The sequence below is a fragment of the Bombina bombina genome, chromosome 2 (genome assembly GCF_027579735.1).
Source record: "Bombina bombina isolate aBomBom1 chromosome 2, aBomBom1.pri, whole genome shotgun sequence".
In the NCBI taxonomy this organism is placed as follows: domain Eukaryota; kingdom Metazoa; phylum Chordata; class Amphibia; order Anura; family Bombinatoridae; genus Bombina; species Bombina bombina.
In genome coordinates this window covers 1,424,905,839-1,424,921,747 of record NC_069500.1, presented here as the reverse complement: position 1 = coordinate 1,424,921,747, position 15,909 = coordinate 1,424,905,839, and positions in this window count along the sequence as shown.

Sequence of the window (15,909 nt, the reverse complement as noted above, 5' to 3'; positions counted from 1 at the left end):
GAAGATTAGGGGTACATAGCTATAATGTAGGTGGCGGCGCTTTGCGGTCGGCAGATTAGGGGTTAATTATTGTAGGTGGCTGGCGGCGACGTTGTGGGGGGCAGGTTAGGGGTTAATAAATATAATACAGGGGTCGGCGGTGTTAGGGGCAGCAGATTAGGGGTACATAAGTATAACGTAGGTGGCGGTCGGCAGATTAGGGGTTAAAAAAATGTAATCGAGTGGCGGCGATGTGGGGGGACCTCGGTTTAGGGGTACATAGGTAGTTTATGGGTGTTAGTGTACTTTAGAGCACAGTAGTTAAGAGCTTTATGAACCGGTGTTAGCCCAGAAAGCTCTTAACTCCTGACTTTTTTCTGCGGCTGGAGTTTTGTCGTTAGAATTCTAACGCTCACTTCAGACACGACTCTAAATACCGGAGTTAGAAAGATCCCATTGAAAAGATAGGATACGCAAATGACGTAAGGGGATCTGCGGTATGGAAAAGTTGCGGCTGAAAAGTGAGCGGTAGACCCTTTTTTGAGTGACTCCAAATACCGGCGGTAGCCTAAAACCAGCGTTAGGAGCCTCTAACGCTGGTTTTCACGGCTACCGCCAAACTCCAAATCTAGGCCTTAATTAATAATCCCCCTAACCTAACCTAAAATTTAAAAATAATAAATTACAATTAAAATAAAAAACCTAACATTACTTTAAAAATATATATTGTTTTAATTTAAATGAATAAAAAATTACAAAAAATAAAAATTCTAACATCGGCTATAGGAGCACACTCACTTTGTATTTCTACACCGTCTATAGGAACACACTCACTTTGTATTTCTACACATTCTATATGAGCACACTCACTTTGTATTTCTACACCGTCTATAGGAACACACTCACTGAGTATTTCTACATCATCTATAGGCACACACTCACTGAGTATTTCTACATCATCTATAGGAACACACTCACTTTGTATTTCTACACGTCTATATGAGCACACTCACTGAGTATTTCTACATCATCTATATGAGCACACTCACTGAGTATTTCTACATCATCTATAGGAGCACACTCACTGAGTATTTCTACATCATCTATAGGAGCACACTCACTGAGTATTTCTACATCATCTATAGGAACACACTCACTGAGTATTTCTACATCATCTATAGGAACACACTCACGGAGTATTTCTACATCATCTATAGGAACACACTCACTGAGTATTTCTACATCATCTATAGGAGCACACTCACTGAGTATTTCTACATCATCCATAGGAGCACACTCACTGAGTATTTCTACATCATCTATAGGAGCACACTCACTGAGTATTTCTACACCGTCTATAGGAGCACACTTACTGAGTATTTCTACACCATCTATAGGAACACACTTACTGAGTAATTCTACACTGTCTATAGGAGCACATTCACTGAGTATTTCTACACCGTCTATAGGAGCACACTCACTGAGTATTTCTACACCGTCTATAGGAGCACACTCACTGAGTATTTCTACACCGTCTATAGGAGCACACTCACTGAGTATTTCTACACCGTCTATAGGGGCACACTCACTGAGTATTTCTACACCGTCTATAGGAGCACACTCACTGAGTATTTCTACACCGTCTATAGGAGCACATTCACTGAGTATTTCTACACCGTATATAGGAACACACTTACTGAGTATTTCTACACTGTCTATAGGAGAACACTCACTAAATATTTCTACGCCGTCTATAGGAGCACACTCACTGAGTATTTCTACGCCGCCTATAGGAGCACACTCACTGAGTATTTCTACACCATCTATAGGAGCACACTCACTGAGTATTTCTACACCGTTTATAGGAGCACACTCACTGAGTATTTCTACACCGTCTATAGGAACACACTCACTGAGTATTTCTACACTGTCTATAGGAGCACACTCACTGAGTATTTCTACATTGTCTATAGGAAAACACTTACTGAGTATTTCTACACTGTCTATAGGAGCACACTCACTGAGTATTTCTACATTGTCTATAAGAACACACTTACTGAGTATTTCTACACTGTTTATAGGAGCACACTCACTGAGTATTTCTACATTGTCTATAGGAACACACTCACTGAGTATTCCTACACCATCTATAGGAGCACACTCACTGAGTATTTCTACACTGTCTATAGGAGCACACTCACTGAGTATTTCTACACCGTCTATAGGAGCACACTCACTGAGTATTTCTACGCCGCCTATAGGAGCACACTCACTGAGTATTTCTACACCGTCTATAGGAACACACTCACTGAGTATTTCTACACCGTCTATAGGACCACACTCACTGAGTATTTCTACATCATCTATAGGAGCAAACTCACTGAGTATTTCTACATCATCTATAGAAGCACACTCACTGAGTATTTCTACGCCGCCTATAGGAGCACACTCACTGAGTATTTCTACACCGTCTATAGGAACACACTCACTGAGTATTTCTACACCGTCTATAGGAGCACACTCACTGAGTATTTCTACATCATCTATAGGAGCACACTCACGGAGTATTTCTACATCATCTATAGGAGCACACTCACTGAGTATTTCTACATCATCTATAGGAGCACACTCACTGAGTATTTCTACATAATCTATAGGAGCACACTAACTGAGTATTTCTACACTGTCTATAGAAGCACATTCACTTAGTATTTCTACACCGTATATAGGAGTACACTCACTGAGTATTTCTACACTGTCTATAGGAACACACTCACTGAGTATTTCTACATCATCTATAGAAGCACACTCACTGAGTATTTCTACATCATCTATAGGAACACACTGAGTATTTCTACATAATCTATAGGAGCACACTCACTAAGTATTTCTACGCCGTCTATAGGAGCACACTCACTGAGTATTTCTACACCATCTATAGGAGCACACTCACTGAGTATTTCTACATCATCTATAGGAGCACACTCACTGAGTATTTCTACACCGTCTATAGGAGCACACTTACTGAGTATTTCTACACCATCTATAGGAACACACTTACTGAGTATTTCTACACTGTCTATAGGAGCACACTTACTGAGTATTTCTACACCATCTATAGGAGCACACTCACTGAGTATTTCTACACCGTCTATAGGAGCACACTCACTGAGTATTTCTACACCGTCTATAGGAGCACACTCACTGAGTATTTCTACACCGTCTATAGGAGCACATTCACTGAGTATTTCTACACCGTATATAGGAACACACTTACTGAGTATTTCTACACTGTCTATAGGAGCACACTCACTGAGTATTTCTACGCCGCCTATAGGAGCACACTCACTGAGTATTTCTACGCCGCCTATAGGAGCACACTCACTGAGTATTTCTACACCGTCTATAGGAGCACACTCACTGAGTATTTCTACACCGTTTATAGGAGCACACTCACTGAGTATTTCTACACCGTCTATAGGAACACACTCACTGAGTATTTCTACACTGTCTATAGGAGCACACTCACTGAGTATTTCTACATTGTCTATAGGAACACACTTACTGAGTATTTCTACACTGTCTATAGGAGCACACTCACTGAGTATTTCTACATTGTCTATAGGAACACACTTACTGAGTATTTCTACACTGTCTATAGGAGCACACTCACTGAGTATTTCTACATTGTCTATAGGAACACACTCACTGAATATTCCTACACCATCTATAGGAGCACACTCACTGAGTATTTCTACACTGTCTATAGAAGCACATTCACTTAGTATTTCTACACCGTATATAGGAGTACACTCACTGAGTATTTCTACACTGTCTATAGGAACACACTCACTGAGTATTTCTACATCATCTATAGGAACACACTGAGTATTTCTACATCATCTATAGGAGCACACTCACTGAGTATTTCTACGCCGTCTATAGGAGCACACTCACTGAGTATTTCTACACCATCTATAGGAGTACACTCACTGAGTATTTCTACACCGTCTATAGGAGCACACTTACTGAGTATTTCTACACCATCTATAGGAACACACTTACTGAGTATTTCTACACTGTCTATAGGAGCACACTTACTGAGTATTTTTACACCATCTATAGGAGCACACTCACTGAGTATTTCTACATCATTTATAGGAGCACACTCACTGAGTATTTCTACACCGTCTATAGGAGCACACTCACTGAGTATTTCTACACCGTCTATAGGAGCACATTCACTGAGTTTTTCTACACCGTATATAGGAACACACTTACTGAGGATTTCTACACTGTCTATAGGAGCACACTCACTGAGTATTTCTACGCCGTCTGTAGGAGCACACTCACAGAGTATTTCTACGCCGCCTATAGGAGCACACTCACTGAGTATTTCTACACCGTCTATAGGAGCACACTCACTGAGTATTTCTACACCGTTTATAGGAGCACACTCACTGAGTATTTCTACACCGTCTATTGGAACACACTCACTGAGTATTTCTACACTGTCTATAGGAGCACACTCACTGAGTATTTCTACATTGTCTATAGGAACACACTTACTGTGTATTTCTACACTGTCTATAGGAGCACACTCACTGAGTATTTCTACATTGTCTATAGGAACACACTTACTGAGTATTTCTACCCTGTCTATAGGAGCACACTCACTGAGTATTTCTAAATTGTCTATAGGAACACACTCACTGAATATTCCTACACCATCTATAGGAGCACACTCACTGAGTATTTCTACACTGTCTATAGGAGCACACTCACTGAGTATTTCTACACCATCTATAGGAACACACTTACTGAGTATTTCTACACCGTCTATAGGAGCACACTCACTGAGTATTTCTACACTGTCTATAGGAGCACACTCACTGAGTATTTCTACATTGTCTATAGGAACACACTTACTGAGTATTTCTACACTGTCTATAGGAGCACACTCACTGAGTATTTCTACATTGTCTATAGGAACACACTCACTGAATATTCCTACACCATCTATAGGAGCACACTCACTGAGTATTTCTACACTGTCTATAGAAGCACATTCACTTAGTATTTCTACACCGTATATAGGAGTACACTCACTGAGTATTTCTACACTGTCTATAGGAACACACTCACTGAGTATTTCTACATCATCTATAGGAACACACTGAGTATTTCTACATCATCTATAGGAGCACACTCACTGAGTATTTCTACGCTGTCTATAGGAGCACACTCACTGAGTATTTCTACACCATCTATAGGAGTACACTCACTGAGTATTTCTACACCGTCTATAGGAGCACACTTACTGAGTATTTCTACACCATCTATAGGAACACACTTACTGAGTATTTCTACACTGTCTATAGGAGCACACTTACTGAGTATTTTTACACCATCTATAGGAGCACACTCACTGAGTATTTCTACACCGTCTATTGGAACACACTCACTGAGTATTTCTACACTGTCTATAGGAGCACACTCACTGAGTATTTCTACATTGTCTATAGGAACACACTTACTGTGTATTTCTACACTGTCTATAGGAGCACACTCACTGAGTATTTCTACATTGTCTATAGGAACACACTTACTGAGTATTTCTACACTGTCTATAGGAGCACACTCACTGAGTATTTCTAAATTGTCTATAGGAACACACTCACTGAATATTCCTACACCATCTATAGGAGCACACTCACTGAGTATTTCTACACTGTCTATAGGAGCACACTCACTGAGTATTTCTACACCATCTATAGGAACACACTTACTGAGTATTTCTACACCGTCTATAGGAGCACACTCACTGAGTATTTCTACACTGTCTATAGGAGCACACTCACTGAGTATTTCTACATTGTCTATAGGAACACACTTACTGAGTATTTCTACACTGTCTATAGGAGCACACTCACTGAGTATTTCTACATTGTCTATAGGAACACACTCACTGAATATTCCTACACCATCTATAGGAGCACACTCACTGAGTATTTCTACACTGTCTATAGAAGCACATTCACTTAGTATTTCTACACCGTATATAGGAGTACACTCACTGAGTATTTCTACACTGTCTATAGGAACACACTCACTGAGTATTTCTACATCATCTATAGGAACACACTGAGTATTTCTACATCATCTATAGGAGCACACTCACTGAGTATTTCTACGCTGTCTATAGGAGCACACTCACTGAGTATTTCTACACCATCTATAGGAGTACACTCACTGAGTATTTCTACACCGTCTATAGGAGCACACTTACTGAGTATTTCTACACCATCTATAGGAACACACTTACTGAGTATTTCTACACTGTCTATAGGAGCACACTTACTGAGTATTTTTACACCATCTATAGGAGCACACTCACTGAGTATTTCTACATCGTTTATAGGAGCACACTCACTGAGTATTTCTACACCGTCTATAGGAGCACACTCACTGAGTATTTCTACACCGTCTATAGGAGCACATTCACTGAGTATTTCTACACCGTATATAGGAACACACTTACTGAGGATTTCTACACTGTCTATAGGAGCACACTCACTGAGTATTTCTACGCCGTCTGTAGGAGCACACTCACTGAGTATTTCTACGCCGCCTATAGGAGCACACTCACTGAGTATTTCTACACCGTCTATAGGAGCACACTCACTGAGTATTTCTACACCGTTTATAGGAGCACACTCACTGAGTATTTCTACACCGTCTATAGGAACACACTCACTGAGTATTTCTACACTGTCTATAGGAGCACACTCACTGAGTATTTCTACATTGTCTATAGGAACACACTTACTGAGTATTTCTACACTGTCTATAGGAGCACACTCACTGAGTATTTCTACATTGTCTATAGGAACACACTTACTGAGTATTTCTACACTGTCTATAGGAGCACACTCACTGAGTATTTCTAAATTGTCTATAGGAACACACTCACTGAATATTCCTACACCATCTATAGGAGCACACTCACTGAGTATTTCTACACTGTCTATAGGAGCACACTCACTGAGTATTTCTACACCATCTATAGGAACACACTTACTGAGTATTTCTACACCGTCTATAGGAGCACACTCACTGAGTATTTCTACACCATCTATAGGATCACACTCACTGAGTATTTCTACATTGTCTATAGGAACACACTCACTGAATATTCCTACACCATCTATAGGAGCACACTCACTGAGTATTTCTACACTGTCTATAGAAGCACATTCACTTAGTATTTCTACACCGTATATAGGAGTACACTCACTGAGTATTTCTACACTGTCTATAGGAACACACTCACTGAGTATTTCTACATCATCTATAGGAACACACTGAGTATTTCTACATCATCTATAGGAGCACACTCACTGAGTATTTCTACGCTGTCTATAGGAGCACACTCACTGAGTATTTCTACACCATCTATAGGAGTACACTCACTGAGTATTTCTACACCGTCTATAGGAGCACACTTACTGAGTATTTCTACACCATCTATAGGAACACACTTACTGAATATTTCTACACTGTCTATAGGAGCACACTTACTGAGTATTTTTACACCATCTATAGGAGCACACTCACTGAGTATTTCTACACTGTCTATAGAAGCACATTCACTTAGTATTTCTACACCGTATATAGGAGTACACTCACTGAGTATTTCTACACTGTCTATAGGAACACACTCACTGAGTATTTCTACATCATCTATAGGAACACACTGAGTATTTCTACATCATCTATAGGAGCACACTCACTGAGTATTTCTACGCTGTCTATAGGAGCACACTCACTGAGTATTTCTACACCATCTATAGGAGTACACTCACTGAGTATTTCTACACCGTCTATAGGAGCACACTTACTGAGTATTTCTACACCATCTATAGGAACACACTTACTGAGTATTTCTACACTGTCTATAGGAGCAGACTTACTGAGTATTTTTACACCATCTATAGGAGCACACTCACTGAGTATTTCTACATCGTTTATAGGAGCACACTCACTGAGTATTTCTACACCGTCTATAGGAGCACACTCACTGAGTATTTCTACACCGTCTATAGGAGCACATTCACTGAGTATTTCTACACCGTATATAGGAACACACTTACTGAGGATTTCTACACTGTCTATAGGAGCACACTCACTGAGTATTTCTACGCCGTCTGTAGGAGCACACTCACTGAGTATTTCTACGCCGCCTATAGGAGCACACTCACTGAGTATTTCTACACCGTCTATAGGAGCACACTCACTGAGTATTTCTACACCGTTTATAGGAGCACACTCACTGAGTATTTCTACACCGTCTATAGGAACACACTCACTGAGTATTTCTACACTGTCTATAGGAGCACACTCACTGAGTATTTCTACATTGTCTATAGGAACACACTTACTGAGTATTTCTACACTGTCTATAGGAGCACACTCACTGAGTATTTCTACATTGTCTATAGGAACACACTTACTGAGTATTTCTACACTGTCTATAGGAGCACACTCACTGAGTATTTCTAAATTGTCTATAGGAACACACTCACTGAATATTCCTACACCATCTATAGGAGCACACTCACTGAGTATTTCTACACTGTCTATAGGAGCACACTCACTGAGTATTTCTACACCATCTATAGGAACACACTTACTGAGTATTTCTACACCGTCTATAGGAGCACACTCACTGAGTATTTCTACACCATCTATAGGATCACACTCACTGAGTATTTCTACATTGTCTATAGGAACACACTCACTGAATATTCCTACACCATCTATAGGAGCACACTCACTGAGTATTTCTACACTGTCTATAGAAGCACATTCACTTAGTATTTCTACACCGTATATAGGAGTACACTCACTGAGTATTTCTACACTGTCTATAGGAACACACTCACTGAGTATTTCTACATCATCTATAGGAACACACTGAGTATTTCTACATCATCTATAGGAGCACACTCACTGAGTATTTCTACGCTGTCTATAGGAGCACACTCACTGAGTATTTCTACACCATCTATAGGAGTACACTCACTGAGTATTTCTACACCGTCTATAGGAGCACACTTACTGAGTATTTCTACACCATCTATAGGAACACACTTACTGAATATTTCTACACTGTCTATAGGAGCACACTTACTGAGTATTTTTACACCATCTATAGGAGCACACTCACTGAGTATTTCTACATCGTTTATAGGAGCACACTCACTGAGTATTTCTACACCGTCTATAGGAGCACACTCACTGAGTATTTCTACACCGTCTATAGGAGCACATTCACTGAGTATTTCTACACCGTATATAGGAACACACTTACTGAGGATTTCTACACTGTCTATAGGAGCACACTCACTGAGTATTTCTACGCCGTCTGTAGGAGCACACTCACTGAGTATTTCTACGCCGCCTATAGGAGCACACTCACTGAGTATTTCTACACCGTCTATAGGAGCACACTCACTGAGTATTTCTACACCGTTTATAGGAGCACACTCACTGAGTATTTCTACACCGTCTATAGGAACACACTCACTGAGTATTTCTACACTGTCTATAGGAGCACACTCACTGAGTATTTCTACATTGTCTATAGGAACACACTTACTGAGTATTTCTACACTGTCTATAGGAGCACACTCACTGAGTATTTCTACATTGTCTATAGGAACACACTTACTGAGTATTTCTACACTGTCTATAGGAGCACACTCACTGAGTATTTCTAAATTGTCTATAGGAACACACTCACTGAATATTCCTACACCATCTATAGGAGCACACTCACTGAGTATTTCTACACTGTCTATAGGAGCACACTCACTGAGTATTTCTACACCATCTATAGGAACACACTTACTGAGTATTTCTACACCGTCTATAGGAGCACACTCACTGAGTATTTCTACACCATCTATAGGATCACACTCACTGAGCAGTTTTTACACTGTCTATAGGAGCACACTCACTGAGTATTTCTACACCGTCTATAGGAGCACACTCACTGAGTATTTCTACACCGTCTATAGGAACACACTCACTGAGTAGTTTTTACACTGTCTACAGGAGCACACTCACTGAGTATTTCTACACCGTCTATAGGAACACACTCACTGAGTATTTCTACACCGTCTATAGGAACACACTCACTGAGTATTTTTACACCGTCTATAGGAGCACACTCACTGAGTATTTCTACACCGTCTATAGGAGCACACTCACTGAGTATTTCTACACCGTTATAGACTAAACTTTAATGTGAATGCCTGTTTTTATTTCTTTCTTTGTTCCCCTTACATTCTTATTTATGATCTTTTTGTTTAATAGAAAAATAGAACAAAAGTTTAAATGAAAATGTTAAACTGTTTATAGTAGCTATAAGCCCCACTGAAGTGCCTTTCACCAACGGTATCCTTATCCTTAATAAGGGGAATGGAGGATTAAAACCATGACAAGACGTTAGGCAAACCGGGTCTGTTTACTCTAGAAAAAGGGCGCTTGAGAGGTGACATAATTACTTTAAATAGATATATGCAAGGCCCATATACAGAGATGGTGGAAGTACTTTATTCCAAGGCAGTTGTTTGTGACGCAAAAGGTTATATCTTAAGGATTGAGCACTACTTTTAAACCTGTCCTCCGTCCTCCCTAACAGGACAGATTTTCAGGATTACCTTGCGTGAGAGCAGGTAAAATAACTGTTTACTAATCAGCTGATTACTTCTCCTGTGCTCTAACTTAGATATCCTCAAAATCTGTCCATTTAGGGAGACCTGATAACAGGTTGAAACAGCAGTGGGCTGGAGGAAAGGAGATTCAATCTCCAGCAATGTAAAGTTTCACAGCTACAGTGTAAAAGGCTTAAACATCACAAAATTCTGGTTTGTTTGAAGTTGTGCTCACAAGACATTTTCTGATCCTGTGAGCACAGATTACATTAAAGCGATATCTTTACAGGAGATGTAGGTCTGAAGATATCTTCTGAAGCTATAAGTATCTTCCTTTGTCTCTTATGCCCGAACCCTTCTTATTACGCAACTTGACGGACATCTGATAAATTTTTCATGTTGTCACTCGAGTACAATTTAAATCTGAAGCTTGGTGCAGTGAACATTTAGATTATTTGATTTGAAATATTTTATTTTTCCTAAATTAATCCCTGGCTGTATTCAGAGCCAGATTACAAGTGGAGCCCTATTTTGTTGCGGCATTCAAATTATACGGTTTGCAGGCACACAATAAATAACCGGCCATTACAAGTGGCTAATTATTGCTAATGGAAGCTCGCGGTAGCAATTAGTGCTCAAAAATTAACCAGAGGTCAGACCTCTGGTTAATTTTTTAAATTTCTCCCGATTGCCCCCAAAATACAGTGTGTAGTGCTTAATAAAAAATAAATAAAAAACAAACTGCATGAAGCAGTTATCATAGATTCAAGTTGGCGGGTGTGGGGTGTTAGAAAAAAAATGTGCACTTACATAGCGGTCTTGCTGTATTTTCCCTGTTAATATCAATGTATATTCTTATATACATATATATTTATGTGTTAATATGTGTGCCACACTATCTAGCAATAATAGATCTTGACCGCTGTATATATACCTTTTTAATGAAGATTAATAAATGCTATGTTTTATCTTTAATACAAGGAGCGTGTTACCTTTTTTGATTTTTTATACTCATATTAAAACATAAATATATGTATACACACATGCACTTTTCATGCACACACTCCCTTTAGCCGTAGCTCATCCAGTGCCTGGTGACTCCTTAAACCACATGTATAAAGTATTCCAAGAAAGGGCACTCACAGGGCTTGACAGTAGAAAAAAAATCTTTATTTCATACAATTCATCATACTGTGTTAGTCAACGTTTCGGCTATACATCTAGCCTTTTCCAAGACAATCTAAACACATAATATATATACAAACATTAATATACAATCCTGTGTTTTAAAAGTTGAGAAGTAACACCATTAATGCCTCATAGGTTACATGCTATACCTAAATCAATAAACCAAAAAAGATTATTTTTTATTTTATTATATTACGATATCACATATACATTGCTATCATCAAAATATCACATTATGCTATGCTGTAGTACCATTCAATTATTGTTAAATTGTATTGTTGCCAAAGTAACATTGTAGTCTTTATTTGCCAATTTTATGTATTGTGGAGCATTACTGACACCAACATAAACAAACTGGAGCCCATAAGAAATAATCACTGAATGTCTCATTATATTACAGAGTCGCAATAGCGTTAAATAATAATGAATCATGGAATACGCTTAACTCCCCAAAAGGCATAAAAACTAATTTTAAGCCACATATACTGATCCAAACATTAAAAGCATAAGTAAACATACCTGTATCCGTTATTAACGTAGCAACTCAGCGTTTCCAAACGCCAGTCCGTGACATAGTATGCACCTGTTACAAATCTAGCCCTTTTAAACCAACCCGCTGTTTTATGATTGGGCCCCAGTAATATACGTGTCACAGCTAAAGGGCGTGTCCACATTTATGATATTCTGACAGATGCTTAAACAAAGAAGCAATCACCTTTGTCAGACACCAAATATTAAAATGGATTAAACAACTGATTCGGATTACCACAACCGACAGTTGCCTTTTACTGTCACTAAAGTTTATACCTGTATCATATATCGTCCCATGCACCAGAACAACCACTAGGCTAGAGGGCAAAAAAGGCTATATAACAATTAAGAGAAAACGGACTGCACCACAGTTTTTAAAGGAACAGCAGTTATTACCAATACCTAATAGACTTTCTTACAACATCAGGAATCATTAAATATATGTTTGTATGATGGAAAGTACCATCTATGTTCAGACCAAAGCGTTAAAGATATACAGCAAGATGGCAAACAGTGTACCAGGCATTTATAAATAATATGTATATAACCTGATATGTCATTAAAGACAAAATCCATAGCATTATGCCAAAAATTGTAACATACCCAACTAAGAAATGTACAATTAAATATAAAGATCATAATGGGGACTAGACTGGTGTCCTAAAGATCTATACCAAATTTAAAAAAATACATATGTTAAATCGGCAACAAGTGATACTACATTTCAATAGTGATGTCGCAAATTGTTATATGCGATGTTCGATCCGCTCCCTATTTGTCATCATTGAGTAAACTTTGACCCTGTATCTCACAGTCTGCAGACACATTTCAGCCAATCAGCAGCAGACACTCCCTCCCAGACCCTCCCAGCTCCTGGACAGCAGCCATTTTAGATTCATTCTGATAATGCATTCTTAGTGAGAGGAGGGATAGTGTAGCTGCTGCTGATTTTATAGGGAAATTGATAGCTAGGCTAGTGTATTCAGTGTCCACTACAGTCCTGAATGACTCATCTGATTTCTGCTGTAAGGACAGCACCCCAAAAAGCCCTTTTTAGGGCTAGAACATCAGTCTTTTTTTTTTTTTTTGCCTGTGTAATTTTGACTGTGAAACATCAGTCTGCTAGTGTAATCTAATTGCAGTTGCCTGCCTGCAGTGCCACCACTCATATCTGTTGTAGCAGTAGTGTAAATTTAAAAAAAAAAAAATTTTGACTGTGAAACATCAGTCTGCTAGTGTAATCTAATAGCAGTTGCCTGCCTGCCTACCAGCGTGTGTGCCAGACCCACTTGCCAACTAGTGCCACCACTCATATCTGTTGTAACAGTAGTGTAAATTTTGTAAAAAAAAAACTTTTTTGACTGTGAAACATCAGTCTGCTAGTGTAATCTAATTGCAGTTGCCTGCCTGCCAGCGTGTGTGCCAGGCCCACTTGCTAAGTGCCACCACTCATATCTGTTGTAACAGTAGTGTAAATTAAAAAAAAAAAAAAAATTTGACTGTGAAACATCAGTCTGCTAGTGTAATCTAATTGCAGTTGCCTGCCAGCATGTGTGCCAGGCCCACTTGCTAAGTGCCACCACTCATATCTGTTGTAACAGTAGTGTAAATTTTGTAAAAAAAAAACTTTTTTGACTGTGAAACATCAGTCTGCTAGTGTAATCTAATTGCAGTTGCCTGCCTGCCTGCCAGCGTGTGTGCCAGGCCCACTTGCTAAGTGCCACCACTCATATCTGTTGTAACAGTAGTGTAAATTTAAAAAAAAAACTTTTTTGACTGTGAAACATCAGTCTACTAGTGTAATCTAATTGCAGTTGCCTGCCTGCCAGCGTGTGTGCCAAGCCCACTTGCCAACTAGTGCCACCACTCATATCTGTTGTAACAGTAGTGTAAATTTTGTAAAAAAAAAACTTTTTTGACTGTGAAACATCAGTCTGCTAGTGTAATCTAATTGCAGTTGCCTGCCTGCCAGCGTGTGTGCCAGGCCCACTTGCCAACTAGTGCCACCACTCATATCTGTTGTAACAGTAGTGTAAATTTTGTAAAAAAAAACTTTTTTGACTGTGAAACATCAGTCTGCTAGTGTAATCTAATTGCAGTTGCCTGCCTGCCAGTGTGTGTGCCAGGCCTACTTGCCAACTAGTGCCACCACTCATATCTGTTGTAGCAGTAGTGTAAATTTAAAAAAAAAAATTTTTTGACTGTGAAACATCAGTCTGCTAGTGTAATCTAATAGCAGTTGCCTGCCTGTCTACCAGCGTGTGTGCCAGACCCACTTGCAAACTAGTGCCACCACTCATATCTGTTGTAACAGTAGTGTAAATTTTGTAAAAAAAAACTTTTTTTGACTGTGAAACATCAGTCTGCTAGTGTAATCTAATTGCAGTTGCCTGCCTGCCAGCGTGTGTGCCAGGCCCACTTGCTAAGTGCCACCACTCATATCTGTTGTAACTAGTGTAAATTAAAAAAAAAAACTTTTTTGACTGTGAAACATCAGTCTGCTAGTGTAATCTAATTGCAGTTGCCTGCCTGCCTGCCAGCATGTGTGCCAGGCCCACTTGCTAAGTGCCACCACTCATATCTGTTGTAACAGTAGTGTAAATTTTGTAAAAAAAAAACTTTTTTGACTGTGAAACATCAGTCTGCTAGTGTAATCTAATTGCAGTTGCCTGCCTGCCAGCGTGTGTGCCAGGCCCACTTGCTAAGTGCCACCACTCATATCTGTTGTAACAGTAGTGTAAATTTAAAAAAAAAAACTTTTTTGACTGTGAAACATCAGTCTACTAGTGTAATCTAATTGCAGTTGCCTGCCTGCCAGCGTGTGTGCCAAGCCCACTTGCCAACTAGTGCCACCACTCATATCTGTTGTAACAGTAGTGTAAATTTTGTAAAAAAAAACTTTTTTGACTGTGAAACATCAGTCTGCTAGTGTAATCTAATAGCAGTTGCCTGCCTGCCTGCCAGCGTGTGTGCCAGGCCTACTTGCCAACTAGTGCCACCACTCATATCTGTTGTAACAGTAGTGTAAATTTTTAAAAAAAACTTTTTTGACTGTGAAACATCAGTCTGCTAGTGTAATCTAATTGCATTTGCCTGCCTGCCAGCGTGTGTGCCAGGCCCACTTGCCAAATAATGCCACCACTCACATCTGTTGTAACAGTAGTGTCAATTTTGTTAAAAAAACTTTTTTGACTGTGAAACATCAGTCTTCTAGTGTAATCTAACTGCAGTTGCCTATACCTGCCTGCCTGCCAGCGTGTGTGCCAGGCCCACTTGCCAACTAGTGCCACCACTCATATCTGTTGTAACAGCAGAGTACTTTTTTTTAAAAAAAACTTTTTTGACTGTGAAACATTGTATCTATCAAATGTATATTGCATCTATTGATCTATGTAATCTATGTATCTATCTATCTATCTATCAAATCTATCTATCTCGTGGCCAGACTGTTTTGTGACAGCCACTTGTGTTTCGGCCAAATGTCCGTTGG